Source organism: Talpa europaea (assembly GCF_964194135.1).
Source record: "Talpa europaea genome assembly, chromosome: 2".
Taxonomy (NCBI): Eukaryota; Metazoa; Chordata; class Mammalia; order Eulipotyphla; family Talpidae; genus Talpa; species Talpa europaea.
Window position 1 is genome coordinate 32473228 of NC_140068.1, and position 12815 is coordinate 32486042.

A 12815-nucleotide genomic window follows, 5' to 3' on the forward strand; every position below is an offset into this window, starting at 1 on the left:
ATTGAGTTCTAGAGAGTTTATTTAGTGATAGGAATGCAGAAAGTTCCCTGCAATGCCAACAGGGAGGGGACACCTGAAAGCACAGTAACCCTGAAATGCTCTTTCTAGCGTCTCATACCAAATATAACTCACTAAGTGGCCCCTCTACGTTGAACACATGCATGGAAAGGTAGCTTGCTAAAGACTAACACTCAGGCGGCTAGATGCATGGGAAGCTGCTAGATATTAACACTCACAGCCCAAAAGGCAGGGTCATCACCCTCCTGCCTCCTGCTCCTCTTCTTATTAAGCATTTTTGGGCTATTTCCTGCTGACAGACAGGTCTTCTACTCACAGATCCCAGGCTTGAGAAGTCCACTGTTCAATAACTTTACTTTTGCCACTTTTCATTCTCTGTGGGCCTCTATCCTGCCTCTCTAACCAGAATCTATGTCATTAAGGCATCTACTTTGATTCCCCTGACAGAGCTACACTGTTGAGTTCAAAATGCCAAAGTTTCACAGCAACCTTATGGTAAATAGAGAAGAATTTACCCTTACTTTAAGTTTTTTTATTAGGTGAGACCCTTTTTTGCTTTGTTCCTTCTTCTCTTAGGAAGACGAGAACATCCATAAAAATGGATTTCCATGTGATTGTCCTATCAATTTTCCAGAAACTTCCAAAAGTGTTCAGTTTTGTTACATGGCAGGATGAGGGGCATACCAGGACCCCAAATCTGCCTTCTATAAATAGGTTTGTCCATCCGCCACAGAAAGACAAAACATACTTTAATGCATATGACCTTCAATGGAAAGGAACTTTAACACAACTAGTGTGCAATAAAGGGAAGAAAAATAATATAATCTCAAAATCAAGCACCCAAAGTTACCCGTCCCCAATTGGGTAAATGCCGAGTCAAACAGGGTTGGCCCAAAGCAGAACTGTGTGGCCCAAAAGCGTTCCACAAGTCTAAGACACTTTCTGGTGGGAACCCATAGGAAAGGGGCAGAAGGGGCCAGGGAAGTCTAAAAGAGCAAAAAGAAAATCAAAATAAAGGCTGCCATTAATGGCTAACCTCCCACATCTTACCCATATCTATTTCAAGTGTCTCCTTCCATGTTCCTCAAGTCCCTGATACTGTTACAGGGAAACCCCAATGTGAAATGGGTTGGCCTGACTGTGGGTCCTCACCTGCACGCTTAAAAGGGACTTACAATGAGACTCAATTGCAGGCACACGCAAAAAGTTTAATGAAGGGTTTATTTACAGAAAGGGAAAATGGAGACATGAATAACTCGGAGAAAGAGAGAGAGATAAATTGGTGAATGCCTCCTACCAGTTCCGCTGATCTGGAACCCCAAAAGCACGCTGAAAGCTGGTGAATAACCAATGACCCCCAAGGCCCACATGTCTGGTTACATACCAAACCTGGCTCCCTAACTCCACCCTCAGTTCCCAGCAATCCTCCCTTCGGTGGTGATGGCATTATGGGATTTGTAGCCCTTGGTGTCTTGGATCTCTTTGGTCTGGGCTGGGGGTGGGGTCCATAAAACCTTTTTGTGGAGTTTGTTCAGGACACCCTTTCTCCCCAGCAGTACCCATCCAAGGCCAAGCTCCCTTACACGTCTTTCTGCTCCATGTGCCTCCTCTGATGGAGGACAAGAATAGAAAGACTGGAAAGGAGACCCCCAAGACCAGAACCTGACTCACAAGGAGGTGGGGGTGGAAGAAAATAACAGGGCCATTAACCTAACTTAGAGGTCGTGACCCTTAGTCACCCGAGCCTTATTTATCACAAGTCATAAGGCCCAAGCAAGATCAGACTGCTATAGGGAGTGGAGCACAGACCTGAGGGTAAAGATAGATTGGGCTCCTCCTGGAATCTCCGCTCCCCATCCTGGAATCTCTGGTCCCTTCCTGATTTTGAATAGTTGTCCAAAATTGGCAAAAATCTAACAATCTGACCACTCGCAAAGATAAGCCCCTCCCCACCAAAAGAAGAGGATAAAACCTCACGCTGCCCCCACTAAGGGGCAGCTCTTCCTGCTCGCTTGTGCGGATGCAAGTGTCTTTTACTATCCTATCCCTTATCTAATAAACTTGTTCTTTAAAATCACTACAGTCTCTGCCTCAAGGAGAAACTCACCGCGTGCCGCCTGAACGGGAGCTCTGGCGAAACCTTTCCCAGAGTAAATCCAAGGACTCGCAACTCCACAAAAAAACCGACATCACTCCGGGTCTCCTTCTTGATCTCCCAGCTTAACTCCACCCTTCCCTAGGATGGGGCAAGGAACCTGGAACCTTCCCTTTCCCCAGGGCCCACCCTATTACAGTTCCAAAGTGTGAATGTAGTATGAGCTCTTTGAAATTCCCACTATTGCAGTCACAATCAATACTGCATTCAGTATAAACGGAGAAGTTACTGAAAAGTCGTTCAGTACATTCAAAATGGCTAAAATTGGAAATAATCATTTAAATATATACATACATGTGAAACTATAATTGCTAAACTATATATAAAATATGCTAATTATTATTTTAGGCTTATATCTTTCTGGAAATGATGGCCAGACAATTCTTTCAAAAAACATCAATAACACTGAAAGGTCCATGCAGGAGGCCAGAATGCAAAAGCCCACCAGGAAGCCCACCTGGGGGCAGGAATGCAGAAGCCTGCCTAGAAAATTCAGACAATGAGCCTCCACAGCCCTACAAATCTTCCCTCAGACAAAGAACCTCCACCTGCCCTACAAATCTTTTCCCACCCTACAAACTTTTTCCCGCCATAGGAACCCAGTCTCCCACCTAAGCTCTCCTCACCCTATAAAAGCCTGTGTCCTCCTAACAATGTGTACGACTCCACTGACCCCCACCTTGGGTCCGTGAATTCCGTCCAGGAGCAATAAATTTTCCCTTCCTCTGAGAAAGCTTGGCCTGACTCTTCTTTACAGCACCATACCTTTCAAACATGAATAGTCTTTCAAAAATACCAACAAGAACTTTTTCCATGTTTTGCTGATCTTTCCTGGTTCTTTTGACTAGCAAATAACAGATATTTTTATTTTAAAACCTACCTTGCTATTGTTGTAGGACAAGCTTAAAAAAGGCCATTATAAGACAATGGGCTGTCCCGGGTTATACAGAGATGGACAAAGGCCATTAAATTAGCATATAAACTACAAATGGGTTATGATGGAAGTGGATAGGATGCATGGCTAAAAATAATTTCAAGATGAAAGCCTGTATCTATCTTTTCAGAAAACATGCCTGGTGTCATCTGATTGTAATAGAAAAACTTGATTCTTTGTTTAATGTTCAATCTTTGATGCTTGATTTTCCTGCTGATTGTTGATTCTCACATTTTAAAGAAAACTTTCTTTGCCTGTCTTCCTATTAATTCTGTTATCATTATTTAAACTCACCAAATATCCCTTAATAAATCTAAATGGATATATTTCTGTAAGAATGTGCATAAGTGGGGCCTCCTTGGTGGCACAGGGGTTACTGACAGCGCTATTAAACTATCGCCAGCCACTGCAGCACGCGTTTGATCCTCGCCAGCCAGGAGCAACCCACAGGGCACAGCAGACCTCTTCTGTCTCACTTGCTACTCCCCTCAACAGTGTATTTCAGTAGATCCTCCTGTTCTGCTCTCCACTTTCTTTGGTAAATCCTCTTACCCCCCCAACCCGCACCTCTGGTCTGCACCCCAGTTCTTGTATGCATAAATAAATACATCTTTTTTTTTTTAAGAAAAAAAAAAAAAAGAATGTGCAGGGCCTCCCTGGTGGCGCAGGCAGTTGAGCGCCGCACTGTGAAGCTGTTCACAGCCTCTGCAACGCGGGTTCGATCTCCGCCGGCAGGGGAGAAACCCACATGGCGCAGCAGACCTCTCCTGGCTCACCTGCTGCTCCCCTCTGTGGTGTATTTCATTCAGTCCGCCTATTCTGTTTCCCTCTCTGTCTCTGGTGAATCTTCACAACCCCCCACCCCTGGGCTGTACCCCAGCTCTTGTATGAATAAATTAATAAATCTTTAAAAAAAATTAAAATTCAGACATGGCATACAACATCTTCATTTATCTTCCAGCTAATAGATCCTTTAGCCAACATTAGAAAGGAATTCATTATAGCCTAAGTGACAACAGATATTTTTGAAAAGGAAAGAAGACATAAAATATAAGGAATTCCTCTTACTCTGAGACTTTCTTGTATAGAGATTGGCATTATTTTGTATCTGGATCTTGAAGACATGGAAAGACATGTTTATTCCTCTCCCTAAAAATAGAGGATGGTAATGATTATGTTGTGTATATATATTCGTAACAACTGAATGATATTACAAATAACTGTGGATATAATAAATCTCTTTCAGAATTAAGATATTAAGTTGTTAATACTGTTTTAATGGGGCTTTGACAGAGCTTCTAAAGAGTCTGCCTATATGAAATAAGAGGCCCCAGAAATGTCTTCAAAATATTCTCCTTCTTAGTTATGCCAATTAAAGATTACTGAGTTTTTAAGATATCCCTTTGGATCATCAATCATTAATATCTAAATGTGAATTTATTGGTAATATGTGTTTTCTTACTGCAGACTAGCAGATGTTATAGAAGAAGGGTGCAAGAAAATTACATACAATTTTGGAAAAGAAAGGCCTTACCAGGGTCTCAAAGTGATTGCACTGACCAATTTAGAGACCTAAAATATTGAGAGAAATCAATATAGGATAAGGAAGAGAAAGAGAAGCAGGAGGACACTTACCACAAATCCTGCTTCCTAGCAATTTTGAAAATGGGAAATTTGGGTGGTGTACCTAAAATCAAACCACTGAAATCAACATCCCAATCGTCTATGTTTTTGATCCTTGTGTACACCATTCTCCACTCTGCCTGAAATTCATTGTCAGTCAAGAAGTAATCACTTCATAAAGTTGATATCGCTGTACAGAGCAGAGTTATTAAAATTTCCCTTTAATCCTTTTGTCAGTTAAGAAATACATCATCTGTCTAAGAGCTCATTATCTGTCTGTTAGTAATAAATAATGAAAAATTAACTTTAGTATGAATGTAGTTTACACAGTAGGTGATATTATGTCTATAACTGGAACTGAATGTTCTGGAGGTAGAAAGGAATGAGGGGATTAAGTTAAAAAAATCATGAAAATAAAAAATAAAATTATTTAAGTATTCAACTGAGAAGTAACAAAAATGGTGATCATCTCCTAGAGATAAGAAAAATTATGTGAGGAAAATGCAAGAAAAAATTTTGATCCTTAGGAGGCCAATTTATGCCAACAAATATGTAATTACTAGAAATTCTACAAAGAAATAATGGAGAAAAGGAAATTATTATTTAAGCAATAAAAGCAAATGTCCTGGAAATAGATCAAAAGCTTCAAAACTACAAAGGTGGATAGCACTGAATGAAAACAAAACAAGACATAATGAAACTGTAGTACACATTATGAAACTGCAGCTCACTGAGAATGAAAAGCATATCTTTACACCTTCCAGAGGATTAAGTTCATCATTAAAAAAGTTCTATACGAAAATTCTCATCATTAGAACCTGGTAGACATAGAGCAATCCCTTCAAAGTCCTGAAGAAACACTTTTTCACTCTAGGAGTCTAAAACTAGACAATTGCCGATCCTTTTGAAATTAAAATTGAGACATTTTCACACATGCAGAGACCCGATTTATCTCCACATACTATCTAAGGCAAAGTGCACCAGATCAAAAATATCCCAGTTAAGAAAAGGTACATCATACATTTTTGATAGCAACATCTCCATGCTTCCTGTTCTTTTCAAGCACCTATCTCTTTCCAAAATGATCTTGATACGGTGTTCCTAGTTCCCAGTTTGTCAGTAAATCTTATTATTTAAATTCCATTGCCCTTGCGAATAATTGGTTTAGGAATGAGACAAGAGCAGATGTATGCAGAATGATCCATAGGGAAGGTTTTGTTAAACCTTACTAGTATTCCTATGCTGAAGTTGAAGATCACAAATTGAATGTGATGTAGTAACCTTATTTCATGTACAAATGTATATAATATTTGGATAAATCATTATCGCCTAGGCCATACTGTCCCTCGTATTTTATGCCCTTAAGACATTTCCAAGGGTTTAAGAAAAGCAGCATAGTAGACTGATTTATTGAAATGTTTACCTACATTTTTACTATCAACTAAGAGCTCAATATTAACTTGATATTTATTACAGAAAATTTAAAGAAAAATATTTTATTTGTAAGGATAAGAGTCCCTTACTTATCCATAAAAAGCCTTTGCAGATTTCATAGTAAATATAATGTTTTCATTTTTGTTTACTACTTCTGGGAAAAGTAATAAGGATTCACTTTTATTTAATGATAAAGCCTAAAGGAAATATATACTTTTTAATAAAAATATTTTTAAAGGATACTGAAACCAAATTAAATTTCATTCTTTATCTAAAAAATATTACAGAAGGAAATTTCTTTTAATACCATAATACAGGTAGACTTAAGACATTTATCAGTATGCCATTGATTGTCTAAATATTCTCAACATAGCTTTGTTTTGAAACCCCTGCTGTTTCAAGTTCCATAAAGTTTCCTATCAAATTGGAAAATCTATGCTCTAACTTGAAGTTTTTGGTGTGAAATCTCTTGTTTACCTCTATTCCAGGAGAGCAAGCAGAGTTGACTAATACACAGAAGCAAACACAGAGAATCAATCAGAACGTGGAGACAAAGTAACATGTTTGCAAATGAAAGAGCAAGACAAAATCCCAGAAAAAGACCCTATTTTAAAAGGACTTAAGCAAACTATTTGATTAAAGAGTTCAGAATAATAGTTATAAAGATGTTCACCCAACTCAGCAAAAGACAAGATGAACTAGAAAATTTAAGAAAGATTTAAACAAAAGGTACAGACTGAATCATACAATCATAACAGTGAAAAACACAATGGAGGGGTCAAACAGCAGACCAAATGAAGTAGAGGAGTGGAAAAATAAACTAAACCATGCAAAATGAAAAGAAGACTACCTCGAAAGAATAGCAAAATGAAAAAAAGAATTAAAAAAATACAGACACCTTAAAAACAACCTATGGAAGGCCTCCCCTGGTGGCGCTGGCGGTTGAGCGCTGCTCTGTAAAGCTGTCCACAGCCTCAGGGAAGCTGTCCACAGCCTCAGGGGCGCCGGTTCGATCCAGGCCTCCGGTGAGGGTCCCACATGGTGGAGCAGACCTCTCCTGTCTCGCCCGCTGCTCCCTTCAACAGTGTATTTCAATCAGTCTGCCTGTTCTGTTCCCGGGTCTGTCTCTGGTTAATCCTCTCAACCTCCCGCGCATCTGGCCTGTACCCCAGTTCTTGTATAAAAATAAATAAATCTTTTTAAAAAAAATCTATGGAACAACATCATGGAAAGTATTTGCATTATAGGGATCCCAGAAGAGAAACAAGAGAAGGGGTTAGAAAAATTATTGGATGAACTAATGGATCAAACTTTGCTAATTTAAGGAAAGAAAAAGACAATCAAGTGCAAGAGGGCCAGAAAATTCCAAGAGGAAGCTAAAGAAAATCGCACAAGACATAATTAAAATGGCAAAATTAAAGATAGAGTTCTTAAAAGCATCAAGAGAAAAAAGCATCTTTTCATATGCAAGGGAAACTGTACAAGGTTATCAGCATTACTTAACATAAACTTTAGACCAGAAGAGAGTGGCATGAGATATTTAAATGCTGAATGTAAATATCCACCAAGAATTCTTTACCCAGCAAGGTTAAAATTAAGAACTTAAGGAGAATTTAAGAGTTTCCCAATAGCAAAATCTAAAGTAATTTATCACCATTAAATTGGTCTTGTAAGAAATGTAAAAGGGCCTTCTTTAAACCTAAAATAAATAGTATTAACTTGTAAAAATAAAATGTATGAAAGAAAAAAATCTCACTGGCAAAGAAACTTGTACAGTAAAAGTGGATCAATATAAAGTGAGAGTGAAGATTAAAAGCCAAAAGCAATTAAATTAATTAAAGCTGCAATAATTTGTCAAGAGATACATATAATATAAAGATATAAAATGAGACATCAAATATATAGTGTGGGGAGACAGAAACAAAATGTCCTATTTATTTACTTTTGCTATTGCTTCCCAACTGATAGATATGCATCCGCAAAGACAGAACTAAGGCAGACATCAAAGAGCTTTGCTGATTCTACATATACTTGGTGTTTCCAGATTTTATAGTCAAGATTTAATACATTTGGAGCTAATTTTTGTGTATGGTGAAAAGTATGAAAATTTTTAACTGGATTTTGGATTTCTCCTAAAGTCATTTTGATTTATGTGTCTGTGTTAAAGTGTTTCTCTGGGGGAACAACAGTGGGAGTTCATATTCTGCCATCTTTGTGGGGCATTTCATGAACTCCATGAGTGTTATTTTTTTTAATCCCTAACTAACTTCAAATATAAAGACAAACTGATAGAATTGTTTTAATATATTATTAAAAGCGTGCTAGTTTTGATCAAATACCCTATGACTTGGTTGTTCTCTTTTTTAATTTTACTTAAATTTTGAAGCAAGAGTTTTAATGTGAATATTACTTAACATATTTTTTTTGCCTACTCACTTTATTTTTTATTTTTTTTGAATAATAAATTTTATTTTTATATTCCCCCATACAATTGCAAACGCCCCATTCTGACCCTAATCCCTCCCCTCCCACCCCCCCACCCCCCAAAAAGTGTCTCTGGTTCATAGTTTTTTGTTGATTTTGATTTTCACTTTCTTATAGGTATTCATTTTCCTGGTCCCTTATTTAAGTTTTCTAGATTCCTGCTATGAGTGAGACCATCCGGTATTTTTCTTTTTCTTTTTGGCTTATTTTGCTGAGTATGATCCCTTCCAGCTCCATCCATGTTGCTGCAAATTGCATGTGTTTATCTTTTTTGAATGCTGAGTAATATTCCATGGTATATATGTACCACATCTTCTTGATCCAGTCATCTATTTTTGGGCATTTGGGCTGTTTCCAAAGCTTAGCTATTGTAAACAGTGCTGCTATAAACATAGGGGTGCAGGTGTTCTTCGGAATTGATGTTTCTGTGTCCTTTGGGTAAATACCTAGGAGTGGAATTGCTGGATCATATGGAAGCTCTATGTTTAGTAGGTCCAGAAATCTCCACACATCTCTCCATAGTGGTTGGACTAGTTTGCACTCCCACCAACAGTGTAGAAGAGTTCCTTTTTCTCCACACCCTCGCCAACATTTGCTGTTGCTAGTTTTTTTAATATGTGCCATTCTCACTGGTGTAAGATGGTATCTCATGGTAGTTTTGATTTGCATTTCCCTGATTACAAGTGATGTTGAACATTTTTTCATATGCCTGTTGGCCATTTGCATTTCCTCTTCAGAGAAGTTTCTTTTTAGCTCTTCTGCCCATTTTTTGACGGGATTATTTTCTTTGTTGTTGTTGAGTCTCATCAGCTCTTTGTAGATTTTTGTGATCAGTCCTTTATCATTAGTGTTGTGTGCAAATATGTTCTCCCAGTTGGTGGGGTTTCTCTTTGTTTTTGTTATTGTCTCTTTTGCTGTGCAGAAGCTCTTTAATTTGATGTAGTCCCAGCTGTTTATGTTTGCCTTCACTATCACTGCTTTGGGTGATGTGTCTGTAAAGATGTCTTTGATGTGCAAATCACGTAGTGTTTCGCCTATATTTCCTTCTATGTATTTTATGGTTTCAGGTCTTATGTCTAGTTCTTTAATCCATTTTGAGTTGATTTTTGTGTATGGTGTGAGGTAGTGGTCAAGCTTCATTCTTTTGCATGTAGCAACCCAGTTTTCTCAGCACCATTTATTGAACAAACTTTCTTTGCTCCATTGCATAGTCTTTGCTCCTTTGTCAAAGATTAGTTGACCATAAATCTGTGGGTTTATTTCTGGATTTTCTATTCGATTCCATTGGTCTATATGTCTGTTCTTGTTCCAATACCATGCAGTTTTGATGATTATGGCTTTGTAGTATAGTTTGAAGTCTGGGAGTGTGATGCCTCCATTTCCTTCTTTTTTTTTCAGTAGAGCTTTGGCTATTTGGGGTTTTTTGTGATTACATATGAATTTCATCAATAATTGTTCTATTTCTTTGAAGAATGACATTGAAATTTTGATTGGAATAGCATTGAATCTGTATATTGCTTTTGGTAGGATGGCCATTTTAAAAATGTTTATTCTTCCAATCCATGAGCAGGGGATGTCTTTCCATTTCTTTGTGTCTTCTTCTATTTCTTTTAACAGTGTTTTATAGTTTTCTTTGTATAGGTCCTTTACTTAACATTTTAGGTAATGTTTATATTAATATTCATAGTAAAAAATGAGATATTTGAGGTTTATTGCAATAAAAACTGCTTAAAAATTGAGGAGTCAGTAATAACTTTTTGTTTCTAAATATCCACCTTTAAGATTATCTAATGTACTTAGTATTATGGTACCTATTTTTGTGAATTATGAAAATAAAACAGATTTACTTTTATGTAACTTAACTTACCAAAGAGTAAATATGTGAATGAGTGCCATCATCCAAAAAATTCACCTTGAAAGGTTACCACATATTCCAATGGTGCTGCAGCCATTTTTGGAAATCCTCCTTAGAAATGTCCTTCAAGTGAACTTAGGAAAACATATTCATCATTTATAGTTTATATTTTATTTGAAAATCAAAATTCCATACATAAAATAAATGTAAAAAACTATTACCACTGTAGTAAAGTGCAGACTCAATTGACATCACAGAAGACTTGGATAAATGTACACCTGACAGATGGAGAGCAATAGGTGGTCACTGCACATGGAACAGTTCAAAGAACAGATGGTGTTTGTGGTTTTGAACAAAATGAAGAGAGATTTCTTTATTTTACTTGAAATAATACAAAAAGGTAGGAAAGGGCAGAAAATTACTTTAAGAATTACATGGTGAGGAAATAGTGAGGGTAAGAGTTTTGTGTGCTATGAAAGGTAAGAGCACATTTTTATTTTAATTGAAACACTATAATCTAAAGAGGATTGATTCAAAGTCCAGATCAGAATACAGAAAATACATATTTTAAGAGGCCATAGAACTTAATTTTTTTACTAACCCAATTATACAAACACACATTTATGTTAAACTTATGACAGAACATTGTTTCAGAACGTCTTTTGCTTAGTACTTGAAAATTCTTTCTCCTCTCATTCTCTCTGAGTTACCTGAGTAACAAAATTAATATGACAACCTAATTGGATTAAGGTGGTAATGGTGGATATTGGAGTAAGTTATTTCTCCTTAAAAGTCTTGCAGGTAGAATGGTAAAATAATGAAATACCTTTTTTGATACCAAAGAACTTGTACATATAACTGAAAGTTCTTGTTCAGATTATTCTTCACCTTGGAAAACTATAATATTCACTTATTCCAAGGATTCTATCTATAGTCAAAATATCTTTGGAACTTCTTTTGCTATTGCCTTTATGCAAGTTCTAAGACAAAAAAAAATTCACAACTCTACATTCAAATTGTGATTATCATACATACCAGTTTGATTAAGTATCTTTCTTATCATAATCAACATTTAAAAGTCTCCACGCAACCTATATCATATGAATCAAAAGGCAGGGAGATCTGTCACCAATGAAAATTCCCATAAAAGTCTGACACAGATTCTGAGACAAGTAGTTTGGATTCAGAACTGATTTTAAATTCTGTCTCAATATTTATAGCCATGGAAACTTGAGCAAATATTACTTAAACACTTCAAATACAAATTTCTCTTCTATGAAATGACAGTGATGCTGCCAGCATTTGAGCCAAAAGTCATGCCAGAAGATGGAAGACATAATGTAAATTTTATGCATTCTTTTTATCCAGAATCTAACATAGCACTCAACACATGCTACACATTCCATAGTGTTTATTGACTTCATAAATGGTGGCTTCTATTTGTAAAAGCTATGGTTTCTAGGATATGATTTTGACTGTGAGGTTTTTTTTCTTTTTTTAAAGATTTATTTATTTATTTACAAGCACTGGGTACAGTCAGAAGCGCGAGAGGGTGGGAGAATTCACCAGAGCCAGAGCAGGGAACAGAACAGGCAGACCGACGAAATACACTGCTGAGGGGAGTAGCTGGCATGGCAGGAGAGGTTGTTTCGCCAGGTGGGACCCTCCCTGGGTGGCCGGGGATCGAACCAGCACTGCAGAGTCTGCAGGCAGCCTTGCAGCCCAGTGCTCAACCGCTGCGCCACCAGGGGAGGCCCTAGGATATGATTTTGTACATCTGTTAACAAAATTACAGGAGGGTTTAGAAAACAATTGAGAATTGTTTAAAAAGATAAAAGTAGAAAAATATGTGAAGGGTAAAGAAGAAGGTATTTTATTTTATTTTATTTATTTGTTTGTTTGTTTGTTTGTTTATTTATTTTCTACAAGAACTGGGGCCAGATGCGAGGGAGGGTAAGAGGATTCACCAGAGACAGAGCAGGGAGCAGAACTAACGAAATACACTGCTGAGGGGAGCAACCTGCGCTGCAGACAGCTTCACAGCGTGGCGTTCAATGGCCTATGCCACCAGGGGAGGCCCAAGAAGAAGGTATTTTAGAAAAATGGTGAGCGGAAGCCAAGAAAAACTGGAAAGGAGATAAGATAGCTTGTTTAAGGTCACAAAAGTCCCTAAATGCATTCACCAGCCAGGATAGAATGTAAGAATTTTAGAGCAGAAAAATAAAAAAAAGAGGGGCTCAAGATTTCTGTGTTCAGGTAAAATACAAGTGAAACATTGATCTCAGAGGTCAAAAGATTGGAAAACAGTTCTT